Below are 17,170 nucleotides of genomic sequence, written 5' to 3' on the forward strand. Positions count from 1 at the left end.
GCTTTAATACAGAACCTTTGAGTCAATAGGCCAAACTAAGTTTGTCTGTGTTATCAAGGGGGAGACCTTCTACCTGGTTCCTTTCCCAATTTCAACGTTCATGAGGACTGAGTCAGTGAGATTATACTATGCAGAACTCTGAACTCGCAGGACAGAAAAAGTCAGTGTGGGTTTAGGGTAAGGGACAGAATTCACCCCAGGGTCAATTCAAGAAGCTCTCTATGGACTTATATTAAAAATGAGATTTAATTTATTGGGGCAGCTGTGGTACAGGGAACAAACCAGGACTCGATTTCCTGGCAGAGCTGCCATTTATGGGCTGTGAGACCTGGGAATAATAATGTCCACCTTACAGGTGTTAATGTGAGCATTGAAACAGATGAGGTATGTGAGGGCTTTGGGAGACCTGAGTGCCGTAACAAATGCATGAGCTTGGCTCTCCAGGCCACTACAGCCTTGGGAGGAAGAGCAGGTCACACACACACACTCAGATCTGCCTGGTTCTGCCTCAGCCGGGTGTGTGGAAGGGCCAGTCCTGCTTACATGTTCCCTCAGGTATTTTGGGGTGTCTCCATAGGATGTCTTTGGATTTCTGCCAGCATGGACTCTTCAGTTGCTCCATAGCATTCTTTACGTTCTTCATTTCTGCTTCTATTTTCATTGCTGTGGCTCCTGGTGCCCTCAAGTCATGGAGGCAGTATGTGCATCTTGTGCCCTTGCCATCAGGGCCACCTCCTCCTCGAGCCCTTGGAAAGTGATTTCTTCTTTGTCTGGTCATGGAGCTTTCTAGTCCAGGCCGCTGTGTCTCTCCCCATGCCAGTATTATCCCTCAACAAGGTAATGCCCTCGTTCTGATTATCTATGGCTGCATAAAAAATTACCCCGCAGAAACTTAGTTACATAAGCAATGGCACCATTTATTTTGTTCAATCTGTAGCTTGAGCGACGTTCAGTAGACAGGTCATCTCAGTTCCACTCAGCACCAAAGACAGGGGACTGGAATCATCTGGGAGCTTGTGCACACCTATCTGTGACAATTAATGCTGACAGTTAAATGGAACCTTATGTGGCCTTTACATGTTGCTGGTTGGCTTTCTCATGACATGGTATCTGGGCTTCAAGAATAGGGGTGTATATACAGTGGGGAGGGGAATACTGTATCACCTTTTATGACGTAGCCTCAGAAGCCACACAGTGTCATTGCAGTGCATAATATTAATCAGAAGCATGTCACTTCAAAGACTGGCACACAATCAGGGGAGGGAATTAGCTTCCATCATTTGGTAGTAAGACTGTCAAGCATTTACAGACCTATTTTGAAGCCACCACCCCTTATACTCAACTCCATGAGTGCTACATCCTACAACATGGGCTAGAACATGGTGTTAGCAGGTTCTGAGACTTTATATGATTTATTAATGAAACACCTCTTGCCATTTTATTGGCAGTGTTTGTAGCAGCCCCTTTGCCCTGGGACTCAGACATAAGTCACTTAGTACTAGACTGGGAAATGACACTCTTTTGTATTCAGAACCATAACTTGTATTTTGTAACCAAGGTTTTGGTTTGCAGGCTGTATTGCTAACTCCTATTGTATAACAAACTATTCCAAGACACACAAGTCTATAGAGTAGCTGGAGTTCAGCTGGTCCAGGTTGGGCTTGGCTGGGGAAGCTTTGCTGGGGTAGCTCTGCTTTGCCTCTCAACCTTCTCCTGGAACCAGGAAGAATGTCTAACTCATGGTATTGGCAGAGACATAACAGGGTGAGGAGAAACAGGTGAGGCTGCTTGTGTCCTACTCTCTGAATCAGCTCACCAATCACTTCTAGCTACATGCCATGGACAAAGCAAATCACACGTTCAAATTCAAAGTTGAAGATCATGGAAATGTATTCCACCTATGATGAGGTCAGGGCATGTGTGTGGGTGCAAGGAAGAGTGGACAGTAAGGGCTATAATGCCGTCTCACCCATGAATCAATCTTTTATATGTTGACTTTCTCTCATCCTTATAAGCAGCAATTACAAATGTCACCATCCGTACCTCCTACCTTCATGCCAGTTATGGTAGAGAGAGTCCAGCATGCTTTATGGATGCTCAGGAACACACCTCAGAACTTTTATCAATACAATGCTCCACAGTAAACTGATTGGATCTGGAAAAGGAAATAAACCACATTTATAGTCAATTCTATCCCAAGAAGCTGCTATGTCCCCAACCCAAAGTCCTGATCTCAATCCAAAGTCCTGATGCCAAACATGCAAAACAATTCATGCTTGCCTAGACTTGTCACGATGCTAAGATAAGAACAGCAGAGGCTGCTGATACCAAGGTGTGTGTGAATTACCATTTGAAGCAGGCTCCTCATTTTTTTTTTTTTTTTTGGTCTGTCTCTTCTAGAATAAGGGAGGTGAAACTGGTATAATCTTGCACACAAACCATGAACTACGGAAACTTCCTCCTGAGCTCTATGCTAAGCCCATCCTAAACAGGAGGTCTTTTAAAACCACCTTTCCTTGTGTATGGGAGAGGTCAAATGCTGGTTAGGATGGAATGGCTGACATGCCAGAATTAAGACTATGGTTCTGTGTCAGACACATGTGCACTTGCACACGGTGAATACACATGTGCACATATGGGGAAGTATCTAGAATCAGGCACTCACAGGTGATTATAGGAATAACACATTTCTATAAAAGAAGTGAGTGGTAAGGAACCTAGGAGACAGTCCCTTGTTCCTTTTCTCCAAATTTTATTGCCACTCAGAGGGTACTATATTCTAAAACAAAACAAAACAAAACAAAACAAAAAAACCTTCTTATTTTTCTTAATGAGAAATGTCTCCTATTCATTGTAAACTTTCATATGTAATCAATTTTCTCAGATGCATAAATAGCACCTTAAAATATAACAAAAATAATTGAGCAGAAGATACCGCTACAGGGAGTCCCTCTCCCCCTGTCTGACCCCCATCCATTCCATCCTTCTTCAGCTACAAGGCCAGCAAAAGTGAGCAGGGCACGGTTAGTGCAGGGGACCCATGCCAGTGAAGGCAAGAGCCAGAGCTTAGCAGGGAGGAGAGCAGCAGGGTTAGGTACCTGCGATCTACAGAAGGTGAGGCAAAAATGCTTCAGAGGAAAGAAAAACACGCCCAATTCTGGAATCTATATCAGAGGGGCAATAACCCACATGGATTAATGTGCTGGCTCTGGAGCTGTTTACCTTCTAGTTTCAAGGCAAGCTCACTGTGTTGGCTTCTCTTTCTCATGGAGGGTCTGACCTGGTCTACCTTCCCCAGAACATGACAATCATCTTTCAGGAGAGAATGCTTTCCTTGTAAAAGCAGGCTAGCATCCTAGAATTGAAACTACCCTTAGAAAATTAACAGTGTTCCTAGGACCAAAGCACCCCTTTGTCCAGGACAGTTCGGATGACCAATCTTGATGGTGGGGAACGGGCACATCTGCCTGGTTCCTATCATAAAACACTCAATGAAGAATTTTCTAAGACACAGCAGCCAACCCAGCTCTGTGCTAATTGGTTTGCAATTCCCCTAATTAGTTTATCATCTACCTGGACAGCTCAGCGTCTGGCTGGAAGCCCAGACACTGCCCAGCCAAATTCACAGCTCCCAGAATTTGGAAGTGCAGCAGCAGTGACAATCCGGCACCTTGTCCACATGTGGGCATGCCCGCCTTCTTGTTAAGATGTAACAATGGTAACAGCTTCTCACAGTGCTGCTAACAATCTCATTAGGCTGTTTGGTGTGAGGAGGAAGCAAGAGCTGTTCTAACTTTGCTCTAACACTTTGTGAATAAACTACGGAGCTGCTCAGACTCGTTTTAACATTAAGCGAAGGCTGTAGCTATGGTCGAAGAGTATCTAGGTGGCTAAGGACTCCCAAATCTCTCTTCCATTATAAATAGGAGATAGTGTGCCGCAAGCTGTTAGCCCGTTTGGGTTAAGTACTGCCTTCTCTCTCCTTCCCAGATGTTCTCTATATAGCTGAGACACTGCATAGAGTTCCAGGCTTTTAAGCTTGGGTAGCATAATGGCCCTTTCTGAAAGGAAAAAAAAATACACGTAAGTCCAGTTTCTATCATAACATAACTCCAATGTACACAAACATTAAGCTCTGTATAACTGTATCCTTATGGATCATATACAACTATAATACAAAACACATTCACAACCTGAGTAGAAACAAACAACAATACTCATTACATTTGAATTAAAGCATTAATTCAGTGTGGCATCTTGTATTTTGTTCCCGAAACTAAATTGCCATTTGGAATTTGAACACTGACTGCTATGTTTCTACAGTACCTCTTCTGTCTGGCAAGCTGATACTACAATACACTGTGTGATGATTCAATATCCATCCACACTGTCTCACATTATTTGCCTGTTTGAGCTGTTACTGAAGCTTTGTTCCTACAAATGGGTTGGGGACACTGACTTTCAGTCGGAATGGATACCCCACTTATGCGGTAAGACCTCCCCTCATTTCATTTATTTTTTTTTTGTAAAAACACAATGGAAATATAGACAAATAAAGGCGTCTAGCAGTATCTAGTTATAGCGTAGTCACCTCTATGACCCAGAATATATTTGCATTGATCCTTTTTTCTATTATTATCAAAACAATAAAGACACTATTGGTCAAATAATTAACACTTGTTCATCGTGGAAAATGATACACCTGCCTTCCCAGGCTCCTTTACTCTGAATCTAAATTGGCTCCAACAGTCTTTTGGATGCAATGGTCTTTTAAATATCAGAATGAATGCATTTCAGACTAAAGTTACAATTCTTGCTACACTAGTGCAGCTAAGGTCTTTGCAAGATTTCTTTTTCAAACTAAAGCTTTGCAAAGCCCTGTATTTTTCTAGGCTAACCTGGAATAGGCTAAAGTTACCAAGAAAAAAATACCTTGAGACTTTTGCAGTGTCAAAATCTGACAACATATGCTTGAAGAATAAGGCAGCTGATTGGATTTTCTGCAATGTACAGAAAAATCTAGAGACCTTTCTCTAGAACCTGGGTGTTTATCCTGTGGAAGGACAAGCCAGGACTAGGGTAAGGCAGGTGAGGCACCCACCTCAGGTGTAAAATTTGAGAGGGAGCCAAGAAACTCAGTAATCAATAAATAATAATGATATCTTTTTAAGAAATCAAAATTAATCCCAAAAAATCCATAACGAACAAATATTAAAATTCAAAATAAAGACTATTGCTCTGTTGAACCATATTGAGCCTGAGGCAAAAGAAAAAATGTGTCCCTAATAAAATATTAATATTTATTAATTTTTTTTGCACTAAAGTAGTTGAAACAATATTGAAAATTGAAATGTAAATATATTAAAACTGCCATTTTCAGTTTAAGTATTTTATTTATATCAAAATATAATTTATCACTTTCAGCTTACTTAAAAATTGTTTAAATTGGTGAAGATAAATTGTCAACATGATGCTCTCTCAGTTCAAAAATGAGATAAGCAATGAAGTAGATGTTGAAAACATTGTTAATGGGTTTTCTTTCTTTAAAGCCAGGGTACAGACATTTCCTTCTGCCTCAGGTTCCAATATGACTTGTCATGGCAGCCCCCTGGGCAAGACAAAGGGTAAGTTTGAAGATTAATTCATGCCTGGAACAGAATAAGTAGTTATTAAATATTCACTGTTATCATTGTTATCACAACCCCTTCTCAATGAGCTCCAAAGCAGAACAAGGACTTCCGACTGACTGTGCCAAATACATTTCAGGAACTGAGAGGAAGATGGAGAAAGCAAGCTGGACAATAATCAAAGTTTCTCAGAAGTCTCTAAGTGCTGTTCCCAACTCATGATGTTGGCTTCCACGTTGTACTATCTCCATGGCAACCTCAGAATGTTGGGAGACACTCCTCTCCTGCCCCCAGATTCTTCTGACCCACTCGATCACGTGAGCAGAGGAAAATCCAAACACTATATGAAAAAGGGGAAATTAGATAATGTGGTGTTGCAGAAGGGTTTAGATTAGAGACCAGACAGCTCCCAAAATTCTACAACCCTATGTTCAACCTTGTGCAAATAGGGATATTAAAACTTACTTCTTAGAAGTGTTTTGTGAATAATGGCCTGAGTTTTTATAGGGTGTCTGAAGCAGTATCCAGCACATACTATGCTAAAAATAAAAGTTTATTAATTCAAGAAGAAGGAAGGAAGGGATGTGTATTAGCTTTCTATTGCTGCATAACAAATTACCACAAATATTGATGGCTTAATATAAGACTCATTTTCATCTCAAAATGTTGTAAGTTTAGAAGTCCAGATGGGCTTGATCGTTTTCTCTGCTAAGCGTCTCACAAGGTTAAAGTCAGCGTGTCAATGGGGCTGAGATCTTATCTGGAAACTCTGGGAATGAAACCACTTCCAAGTTATTTTGGGCTGGTTCTATGCTAGGTCCTTTCTTTTTCACTCAATCTTCATAACAACATTATATGATAAGTTGTGCTTCCATTTTATAAATAAAGAAACGCTTCGGCCATTGAACAATTTTCTCAAGGCCTCAATGTTAGTAAGTCTAATTGGGGCTCCAAATTTTTGTTTGAAAATAAGAAAAATGCACGTCAAATGTGAAAATCAGATACTAATTGAAAGCTTGGTTTCTTTTATAGACAATAAGGTGGTCATCGGCAAGATTATCAGAGACACTGTCCACCATATTAACCCTGATTGCATACTTCCCCTCATCTTCTCTCAACCCTTTGGTGATTTCAGTGCTTAGAATTTTATGCGCAATATGCTGTAAGGTGTTCCAGTCCTTCCAACAGCACAGAAAGGAACATACTGGATAGACACCAGGCTGTTGACCCTGCCTAATGTAGACCTGGGTTACTATGACAAGCATAAGTTTCTAATGCCAACTGGAAGTTGCCCATTTGCATATAACTATTTTCTAGCCCCCGAGTTTGGAAGTTATAGTTCTGGTGCCTAAATATTGGAAATTCAGGTATATATACCAAAGTTTTTTTAGAGTATGTTCTGAGAAAATCCAAGCGCATGTTCACCTACTCTATTCCAGACTTTTGTGAACCCCAGATGACCTGTTTGTGACCATATTCTTGGCCATCATTTAGTTGAGCATCTTGTGAAAATGTGGAACTATACTTTGATCCCTTTCCTATAAGGTGGGACCAGGAAATACTCAATAATCCAAAAAGATGTCCCCTATCAAAGGCTTTCTTTCCCTAAAAAGTAAAATCAATAGGTAGTGGAGTCCTCAGTACTATGAATCCCTGCATTCTGCCTTGGACCACTTAATATAATGTGTGCTCAAAATTAAATTTGGTGTGAAACTTGGGGTCTCTTTAAACTATTTACTTGCTTAACCTTTTGGTCACTGATTTTTTCTTGTTTCTCAGTGAAAATTCTTTTTGAGAAATTCTAACCTCTTTTGGAGAATCAAAGGGGAAATGGATTTTTCACCCCTATTAAGTCAGGATAGACAGGGAGGCAATGTGACCCCAGATCATTAACTGGGGAGTTCTGGCTGTCCTTGGGAGACGGCCAGTGGCCCAGAAGAGAAGCCAGATGGGGTCAGAGACCTCAGACTGACAGATGTGGCAGTGAAGGATTCCAGGAAGAAAGATCAGAGGCTGGCCAGGAACGAGAGCCACTTGCCCAGATGCAAAACCCCAGAGGGGTGAAGGTAAAGACTTGGGCAGTGTTTTGGCTGAGTCATGGGAGAAACTGGCCAGCAGCTAGGGTCAAGTTTAGGACAACAAAACACTGCCCAAGGAACTTGAGAAAAAGGAAGGAGGGTAGGGAAGAAGGTGTGTGTAGGACCCTGAGAAGTTAGTTGTATCATAGTGACCTTATGTAACCCCTCTTGCAGTGTCACCATGTTTGTCTAAATGTGACACTATTTCTATCAAAAGATAGTGGGGCAGCATACAGATCAACTCCCCTGGATATGGATCAGGGAGAAACAAAAAAGCAGGAAGTTAAAGAGCAGAGAGAGTAATAACTGTCTACAAAAATTGTCTACTCTTCCTCGACTGTGTCATCACAATGCCAAGTTTCATCTGGGTAATTTGCTGACCCACAAGTAAAAGATGGTGCCTGGTGTGACTGGATCCTCTACTTCTGAAAGAGCCAATACCCTCCCACTTAAGAGAGGAAGGGATAGAAGATATCGCCCTGAAGGTTTTATTCAGTTTATGAAAAGGGGTCTTGGACCAACTTAATTATTCTGACAGTTTTTGCAAAATGCCTTTATCCATGCTAATTTTTTAAACACCCACTTAAATTGCAATCCATTTAAAGTTTATTGAACAGTACATCCTATTATGTTGACATAATTTCTTCTTTAAAACAATGTTCTTGCCTCAAAAGTTTTAATGATAACACCAAGTAACTAACTAAATAAAACACACAAAAGAATGCTTTATTTGGACTAGACTGAACGAAGCAAAGACGACATGGATGCAAAAAACATGTTAGAATTCCAGCTAATAAATATAGAAGGAAAGATTGAATTAGAAAGTCACCGCTTGGCATCCACCACAATAATAATTGTTTCAGGCAAGGATCATTAATAGATGCTAAAATTAGTAGGTAAAAGTATTATGAGAAACAAGATATTTACATAGTCTCAAAGTATTTCCTCACAAGATACTAATTAATTACAAAAAGAATAATAGTGACTTTACAGTGGAGAAGCCTGGCAGACACCCCTTAAGTAAAGCAATTAAAGTAAATATCACAGACATGCATACACACACACAAATGGGACAAATCAACATCATGTGCTTTGTGATATGATGCACTGAGAAGGACATAACATCACTTTTGTGATTTTCCTGCCAAAACTGCATAGCCTGAATCTAATTATCAGGAAACCTCAGACAAACCCAAATTAAGGGACATTCTGCTAGATAACTAATCTGTGCTATTCCAATATGTCAAGATTACTAAAGACAAAGAAAAGCTAAGAATCTATGCCAAATTTTAAAAGAACAAAGAGACATAACAGATTAAAGGAACATGGCAACTAAATATAATGTCATGATCCCTGAAATTAGATTCCTAGGCGAGTCCCTGGATTGAGAGGGACAGCTAGCATAAGGCCCTCAGATTAGATGATAGCATTGAATCAATGATAATCTCCTGATTTCGATAACTGAATTATGTAAGAAAATGTCTTTGATTTTATGAAATTCACATCGAAGCATTTAGAAGTAAAGGGGTATCATGTGTGCATTATTCAAACATTTCAGAATAAACCATGTGTGTCTGTGTGTGTGTAGATAGAATGATAAAGCACATGTGGTACATTTTTAACATTTATAGAGAATCTGGGTGATCATAGAGAAATTCTTTGTACACTTTTTGAAACTTTTCTCTAAGTCCAAAATTATTTCAAAATAAAAGTGAAAAATAAAAATAAAAAGTTTAAAAAAGAACACATAGTCTCTGCCATCAGGTACTTTGCAGCTTCATGGGGACAGATGGGCAAGTCCATATAAAGAGGTAATCATAGTTCAACAAACTGCAGAGTGTTATAAAGACAAAGGAGATGGAATATAATTTCTAAAAGTAAGACTAGACAGACATTTTCTTGAAAAGATATTAATTTAAGTATGAGTTAGGCAAACTCATTGCTTTCCCAGCCCTTAAAGAAAATATTTAGGCTTATCATTTTGAAAAGTCAAGTCATTGGCTCTGTGTTGATATAAAAAAGGCATTAGCTCATAGCTCATTCTGTCCAATAACCCATCCATTCATCTTTTTAGTACCTTAGCCATTTATCCATCCTTGGCTACCTTAGACGGTGAACAACAATTAAACCATTTTACTGTTTATATCGAAGTTACAGCAGCACCAAGGATCTCTTTCTTTGCTAAAAAAAATCCAAGTATTTTAAAAAGGTCCTTTCTGTTAACAGTTTTTCAGTAAACCATAGGATTAGGTTTCTGTGGATGAGTCTTCAGCCTTATTTATTTTTGTTCTAAAAAATCCAGAAATTTGCCCACCGCTCTCTAGAAAGAGAGAAGTAGGTATCTGCTAGGTACAGAAGCAGGTACTACATAAACCAAGAAAAGTGTTCCTAATAACTTCCACTGAGTGGGGTAAGGGAATATTAGTACTCCTGAGTGTCAGGGAAGCATTGGATGCCAGAAAACAAAAAGGAGAGACATTTTGGTAGCAAAGAAGGTTTCTCAAGGTGATGGTACCTAATAGGAATAGGAAGCCCCTGGCAAGCTAGAGCCACAAAGTGCCAGAGAATTTAGAGTATGTCTTCTTATCTTCAATCTAATAATTCTGTTTTACTTTTTCCAGAATTATTGGCTTTGACCGAGTTAGTAAATTAAGTATTTCTAAATTTACAACCTAGGTGACCTGGCAAACAAGATTTGGAATCAAAACAGGGTCATATGCTTCCTCACCCTCACAGACCTAGCTCTACTCGGTTGCAGGAGAAGACCCTCATTTTCATCACCAGGAACTTCCCAAAACATTCAAGGGCTGGTGATTGTGAGTGCCACCTTGTGACTGGCATGAATGTTTCCTTTAAACCCAGTTCCTAAGAAAATATTCTTGTTTACTCATTCAATATTGGTTCACTCACTCAATACAAATTTTTGAATGCCTGTTAGCACCAGGTGCCATGTTTTTCTACAAAACGGGGTTGATTGCAGACTTGTTGACATGCCATCATAATTGAGGAAAAGCTGGACTGAGAGTCAGGTAGTGTCATCTGGACTTCAGTTATGCCACTCTACACCTACATGTCCTTGCATTAAGGGTGTCCCTTCTCGGAACCTTGGCTGTCCCATCTGTAAGGGAGGATACTGCCTCAATCTCTTCAGTACCTTATTGCACTGTGGTGTCAATTGTCAGAATTGACTGCCCAAGATCTTCTGGGATGAGAGAGTGGTCGCCTCTTCAGACCTGGACAAGACAGGTACAGATAGTAGTCAGGGCTGGAAATAAAACAGACTAGAGTTTGCTTGCAATGGATGCAATTAGCCTTTATAAATTTTACGAGGTAAACTTTACCCCTTCTTTATGAAGTAAAGGAAATCTTTGCTGAGAGAAAAAACTGAGGGATGGCTTGTAAAGTGTGTCCCAGTTCTGAGATGCTGTGATATAACTCGCCAAGCAGCCATGTTGTTAATATTGGAGGGAGAAACGATTTCCTTAAAGGCACTTAGAATGTTTAGACACTTGATCTGTCTCCTTTTTCAAATGTGACAAGATTTTGAGTTATTGCTCTGTGAAGGAACTGGAAAACACCCTGAGATGTTGTTTATTTCTTAACTGCTTTGCTGTAAGCTGCTGTTTCAAATTCTAAACAGCTTAATAAAAAAACTTTCCAACAATTTCAGCATTTTCTAAATTTGAGAGGTCATCTTTATAGCTTTTGGAAGAAAGTCCAGGAGTATTGTCACTAAGCAATTTCAAGCAAAAAAAAAAAAAAAAAAGGATTTTTAACAGAGGAAATAATAACAACTGGAGTGATGTAGTTTAAAATCCCCTAACAACTCAGTGTGCATGTGACTAACAGCCCATTACCTCACCCAGCTGATTCAGAAGGATGAGTGCGTGCTGCACAGAAGGTTCATCTAAACGTCTGCCTCAGCTACTTTGCCTTTGGACAATGGAGAAACTTGCTAACTCATCTAATGTGCTAAGCTCAAGACTACGGACAGTTAGGGGCCCATACAGTTTGGGTCCAGGAGGGGAGAGGAGATGAGAAAAGGCCTAGAGGTAAGCTCTCATATGTTCCCTTTCACTTCTTAAAACTAGGTGTTCACCAGACAAACCTAGAGTCAAGTGAAGGGTTTCCCAACACCTATGGCAAAATCACTTCATCCTCATAGCCAGCCAAGGTAGACATCGTGAATTTCTCTTTTTAAAAGAAACGGAGGCTCAGAGAGGTGACGTGACCTATCTCAAGGCTTACAGCTTGCAAGAGCTGGGATCTGAACCGAGGTCAGACCCCACAGGTCGTTTAGAGAGCCGTGCCTCTGCCTCTTGGAGAGTGGCTGTTCTTTGCTGGGCTCAGGCTGAGACCTTGCCTTCATCAATCAGGACCTCGGCTCTTTGGCTCTCCTCTCGTCGTTCCTGCTCCTTCCCTCGACTTTGGCAATCATCTCACCTCCTTCCTCTTCGAGCTGTAGTTCCTGCATCTATTCGCTCTTTCTTGGCCCTGTAAATATGTCACATGCAGAAAGCAGAAATGCAAGTAAGCTTTAAACGGCTGATCTTGGCAGCAGACCCATCACAGAATCAGCCCAAAAGCTGTTCCCGTGCAAATTAACAGCCGAAGCAGATAGCCCAGCAAGCATTGACCAGTGTACTCACTGAGAAGGATCTTGATTTTCTGTGAATTTTTCCTTCCTCTTGCAAATGTCATTACTGGCACAGAAGGAAGTGGGGGCATAAAGATTTGTGTCATGATTAGGACTTGGCAGGGCTCGAATTCCTTGAGTTAAGTATTTAGATGTCCCAGACTTCCCCTCCTGTATCAGAGCGGATGGCTGTTTTCCTCTGGATTAAAGGCCATATCAAGCACCTGGCAAGAGTGTATACCATTGTAGGGAGATAGGTCTTACCCCCTTTCCTGTCATAGGAGGCGGTGCAGGTGCATCAGGAAACCTCCGCTGAATCATTAGCCATGGTTTTGTTGTCCCTTGTACATGAGGCACAAACCCCCAAATCCAGGAGTAAGTCCTCCACACACCTTCCTCATCTGCCCCCATTATAGCCCGTACAATATATATAAAGCCCTATGACTTTTACCTCCCTCCCTTGACTTCGCCCACTCACCTCTGTTTTTATTGCCACCATCTTCTTTCTAATCACTAGCATCTCCATACTGGTTGACACAATTTTCTCCCAGATGGTCTCTTTGCTTCTCCAGCAATGATCCATTCACCACGCAGTGGCCAGAAACAAGCTTCTCAAATTGCACACATCTCACTTTGCCCTCTTAATGTTGACATTTTAGTTATTCCACACTCATCCCCAAATGAAAATGTAAACATGGTAAGATGGCCCGTCAGGACCCATGTTATGCAGCCCCTGCTTGGCCTTCCAACTCCACTGTGCCCTGTACTCGCTCCTCTGCCCACCAAACTCTCCTGACTCCAGGCCCTTATACGAGCTCTTCCCTCTTCCGGGAGTAACCACTACCCACGTGGCTGCATTCTGAGCTCACATGGCACTTCCTTAGAGAAGCTTTTTCTGCCTCCCCCCTTCCCACCACCATGAGGCCACATTCCCCATTCCATTTACCCTTTGTGTCCTGAATCTCTCTGTCTTTGCAGTTATGACCGTTGGAGTTTTAGTTTGCCATGTGAGTATTTCTTTGATTTTTGCCTCTTTTGTCGGACATTTAGCTCTCGAGGCTAGGAACCAAGTCTGATTTCTTCTAACCATTGAGCTCCCAGCACTGCAGAAGATTTTGAGATGTCTTACAGAATTAAACTCTTTAAGGTATTTTTGCATTTTTGCTTATATAAATCGATGTGAGGAGGAAGAATTTTGAGAATGTTATTAGCTCAATATCACTGTTTTTCTCAAACTTAATGAATCTCAGTCAATGGGTTAATAACTACAAGATAGATGAACATGCTTCAACTCTTATGACAAACAGTATTTAAATCATACGTAAATGTAGTTCTCTACAACAAACACTCCAACGAATATAATTTTCAATAACCAACATGTAAGTCTGAGGTTAAAAGTCAATATTCTTTGCAGATATATTTAAAACAAATCTCAATGTTTTAGGAAAGTTCTTTGTACTTTTTAATAAATTCACGTAAAGAAAAAATATTACAGTGACAAGATATAGAATGAGTATGGATTTAATTTCAAATACAAGTTTGGTAACTGATAGGTAAACAGTCTTTAATCTTATCTTTCTAAAAACATTTAAAGGCTAACTCAGTGTGTTACAGTCTCAAAAATATTAACCACCTCTTCACAGAACATTCTTCTATTACACAATACTTAAATGTGTGGCCTACGGTTCCAACTATAATTCTGACAAATATTGAATCAAATAATTTGACGTTTTAATAATGTATGTCCACAGAACCTAACATGGCGTCATGGTGTTGGCCAGTTAGTTGGTGATACACACACACACACACACACACACACACACACACACATAAAATATTATATATAATGAATAAATGGCCAACTGAACTATAAAATGGCCTGGACGAGACAAGATGAGACAGGTGACCACATAGGTAGCCATGCCTTTCCTTTACATAAGAGTTTCTATGCTATTAACATTTGGGCCTGGCTAATTCTCTTTCTTGTGGGGGCTGCACTGTGTGTCCCAGGATGCTTGGCAGCTTCGCTGGCCTTCAGTCACTCCATGCTAGCAGCACCCTGCACTCCAGTTGTGGCAATCAAAAATGTCTCCGGACATTGCCAAATTGAGAGCCACTGATCTAGAGTTACAATGTGAAAATCGACTTTATATGAGCCACAAAATAAGTCTCAACCGTGGGAAGAATAAGAAACAGAAAGTGTTCATGATTTGGCTTCTGGGCACAGTGGAAAACTTAGAGGCTTTGGAATCAGGCGGGCCTGCGTTTGCAGCCTGGGGCTCCCTGCATGCTGGCCGCGTGATACTGGGCATATTATTCAACCACCCAAAGCCACAGCTCCCTTGTCTATCAAATGGAGAGAACAACTCTAAAGAGCACATAAGCCAATACGTGTGAAGCTCTCATAGTGTCTGAGGCAAAGTAAGGGCTTAATAAACCAGTCGTTGCTGTCAGTGGTCCTGTGGCTCTCACTGCCTGCTCCCTCTCCCTTCCCTTCCTGGCGCGCTGGAGAACTGTCCCGCACCTCAAGGATCACATCACTGCCTCACCAGAATACGTGCTGCTCCACCCCTTCCCATTCTCCGCTTCTGACTTCCGAGCGTTTAAAGATAAGACTGTACACTAACACCCCATCTTTGGGGCCCTGGAGCACTCCCTTCCACCGCCACTAGTGCCCTGTCTCTGGTAACAAACAGCTGTGTTTTTGGGGTGCCTTCTCTTGTTAAGAGGTCTCCCTGTAACAGTTATCCTCAGTCTCTGTCTCTGGCGCTGCAGTTCAGCGGTTGGTCCCAGTGTCATTAGCCAAGGGTTTCCTTCCCCAAAGGCTGCACAGCCAGGTTTCTTGGTCACTGCTACTTGCACAGAAGTGTAGGCATGAAGAGAACCCGCAAAATAAGCTCAGGATAGCACAGATGGGCGAAGAGAGTGTCCTCTAACAGAGGTTTTCCGTGGACTGGGAGGTGAGAACACAGAGAGAGGCAATTTCATCAGGCCTGACCCAAGGAATCTTGTCACCTTGACAGTTCCTGTGTTCCTGTGGCTGGGAGTGGAGAGAGGGCCACCAGCCTCCCTCTCTACTGAAGCATCTCGTGGGAGCGGGATGGGGGTGAGGGGAGGAGAGGAAGCATCTATGATGAAAAAAGGCCATAGCACCTGTATGCAGTCACAGGTGCCAAAAGACAACAGAGCCATGTTTCCCTCAAAGCCTGAGACCTCTCTGAGTGCTATGCTAAATCCACTTAGATTCTTTATTCTCTGATTTTCCACTTTGTCTCTTTAAAGACAAGAGTTGTCACGTTAATCATTGTTTTTCTAAATCAGACTTAAGTTTACAGATGAGTCACATTAATTTCTTTTTCTCTCATGTGCTCTATGTGGCAGGCCTGCTTTCATTTAGAACTCACTAATTCATAATTTGTGAGTGTGCAGCAGGGGCAGGGTTTAGATTTACCTCGGGGATAGTGAGAAAAGCTTTTTTGGGGGGAAATTGATGTTGTAGTAGGCATATTTAAATAAATAATGTATAAACTGTTCTCATTCTGCTAAAGATGCTATTTGCATACAATAAATAGGAAACGATTCTTAACTATTCATGAAAGAAGGCTGTAGAGCAGTGCTGTACAATAGAAATATAATGTAAGCCACACATATAACTTGAAATGTTATAGTAGCCACATTTAAGAAGGGAAAATAGCAGGTGCAATTAATTTTAGTAATGTTTATTTAACCCAATATATGCAAAATATTATCATGTGAACGTGAAATCACAATAAAATTATTAATGACATATTCGATATTCCTTTTCTTATAGGTTTTGAAATCTGGTGTGTATTTTACAATTCCATCACATTTCAATTCAGACGAGCAACACTTCATGTGCTTATTAGCCACAGGTGACTAGTAACTACCACACTGGACCGCTCAGTGCTCTAGAAGTTTCCATCCATTTGCTCATCTTCTTTCTTCTGTTCCTCCTTATTTCTTCATGAGGCAACAGTGTTATAAATCTTTTGATTGCTGTTGGTCATCTGTTTACAAAATAACTTATATTCACTTTAGAGCATGCATTTACTTCCTTCTCTGGAATCCGTATTATTAAACTCCCAAATGCAAGGGAGTCTGTAAAGTTCAAGTAAGATAAAGGAAAAATAGGAGAATTTTTGCACCTAAGTAAATCTTGAAAACTCTGGAACATGCAGTCAGTTGTTGTTGGGTCTTTGGAGTTTACAGAGTAGAAGTTCAAGATCAGCTATACCGAGTTCTCACGAAACTTTGAATATGGACAGCCCAAACTTTTAGCCTGGCTGGGCTTATACCTCGGGGGTTACCTTCACAGAGGTCATTCTCAAGCCAAGCCGAGTTGTCCATATTGGTCCAACAGACCAAAGCACTGCCTGCTGGGAATGAGAAGACACGTGGGCACCAAGAAACCAAGCCACACGAAGCAGCTTCATTCCCCCCCCCCCGAGTAATGCTGATGAATACATTTAATACAAGGAAGAGATTTTTTGAGGCTGATTCCAACTGCAACTTTCTCGTGAAACTGCAACCCCTGTATAAATATAATTAAGCCACAGAAAATAAAAAATGCCAGGTGAAAGCTCAGATTACCAAGATATGACTATATGCAATCATTAACAATAATGAGGAAGGTTTGTCTACACTAATAAGTTAAGATGTTCATGATGTTAACAGATAAGCAAATTATAGGTTATTATGTATTGCATACTCCTTGGCAAAATGTATATTTGAAAATGTAGTTAAGATATATAGATCTTACACATATAGAGATACAAGTACATAGATATAGATGTATAGGTGAAGACATA

At 40.8% G+C, this 17,170-nt stretch overlaps 2 long non-coding RNA genes across 3 annotated transcripts; both read right to left on the reverse strand.

Moving 5' to 3' along the window:
- Positions 1-896: 896 nt before the first annotated feature.
- On the reverse strand, positions 897-5,307 carry LOC107506733. The gene is made up of 2 exons (XR_001595992.2): positions 2,044-5,307; positions 897-1,028 (listed from the first exon to the last, which is right to left on the reverse strand). It is a non-coding gene; the product is annotated as an uncharacterized LOC107506733 (long non-coding RNA).
- A 122-nt stretch (positions 5,308-5,429) lies between these two features.
- Positions 5,430-13,133, reverse strand: LOC107506734. Of its 2 annotated transcripts, XR_004953607.1 has the most exons (4): positions 12,820-13,133; positions 11,954-12,199; positions 10,860-10,938; positions 5,430-5,967 (listed from the first exon to the last, which is right to left on the reverse strand). It is a non-coding gene; the product is annotated as an uncharacterized LOC107506734 (long non-coding RNA). The 2 variants fall into 2 exon arrangements; XR_001595993.2 differs by lacking the exon at positions 5,430-5,967 and having other exon boundaries at positions 5,986-10,938.
- Between the last annotated feature and the right edge of the window lie 4,037 nt (positions 13,134-17,170).

Source organism: Rousettus aegyptiacus, unplaced genomic scaffold, assembly GCF_014176215.1.
Source record: "Rousettus aegyptiacus isolate mRouAeg1 unplaced genomic scaffold, mRouAeg1.p scaffold_m13_p_12, whole genome shotgun sequence".
Lineage (NCBI taxonomy): Eukaryota > Metazoa > Chordata > Mammalia > Chiroptera > Pteropodidae > Rousettus > Rousettus aegyptiacus.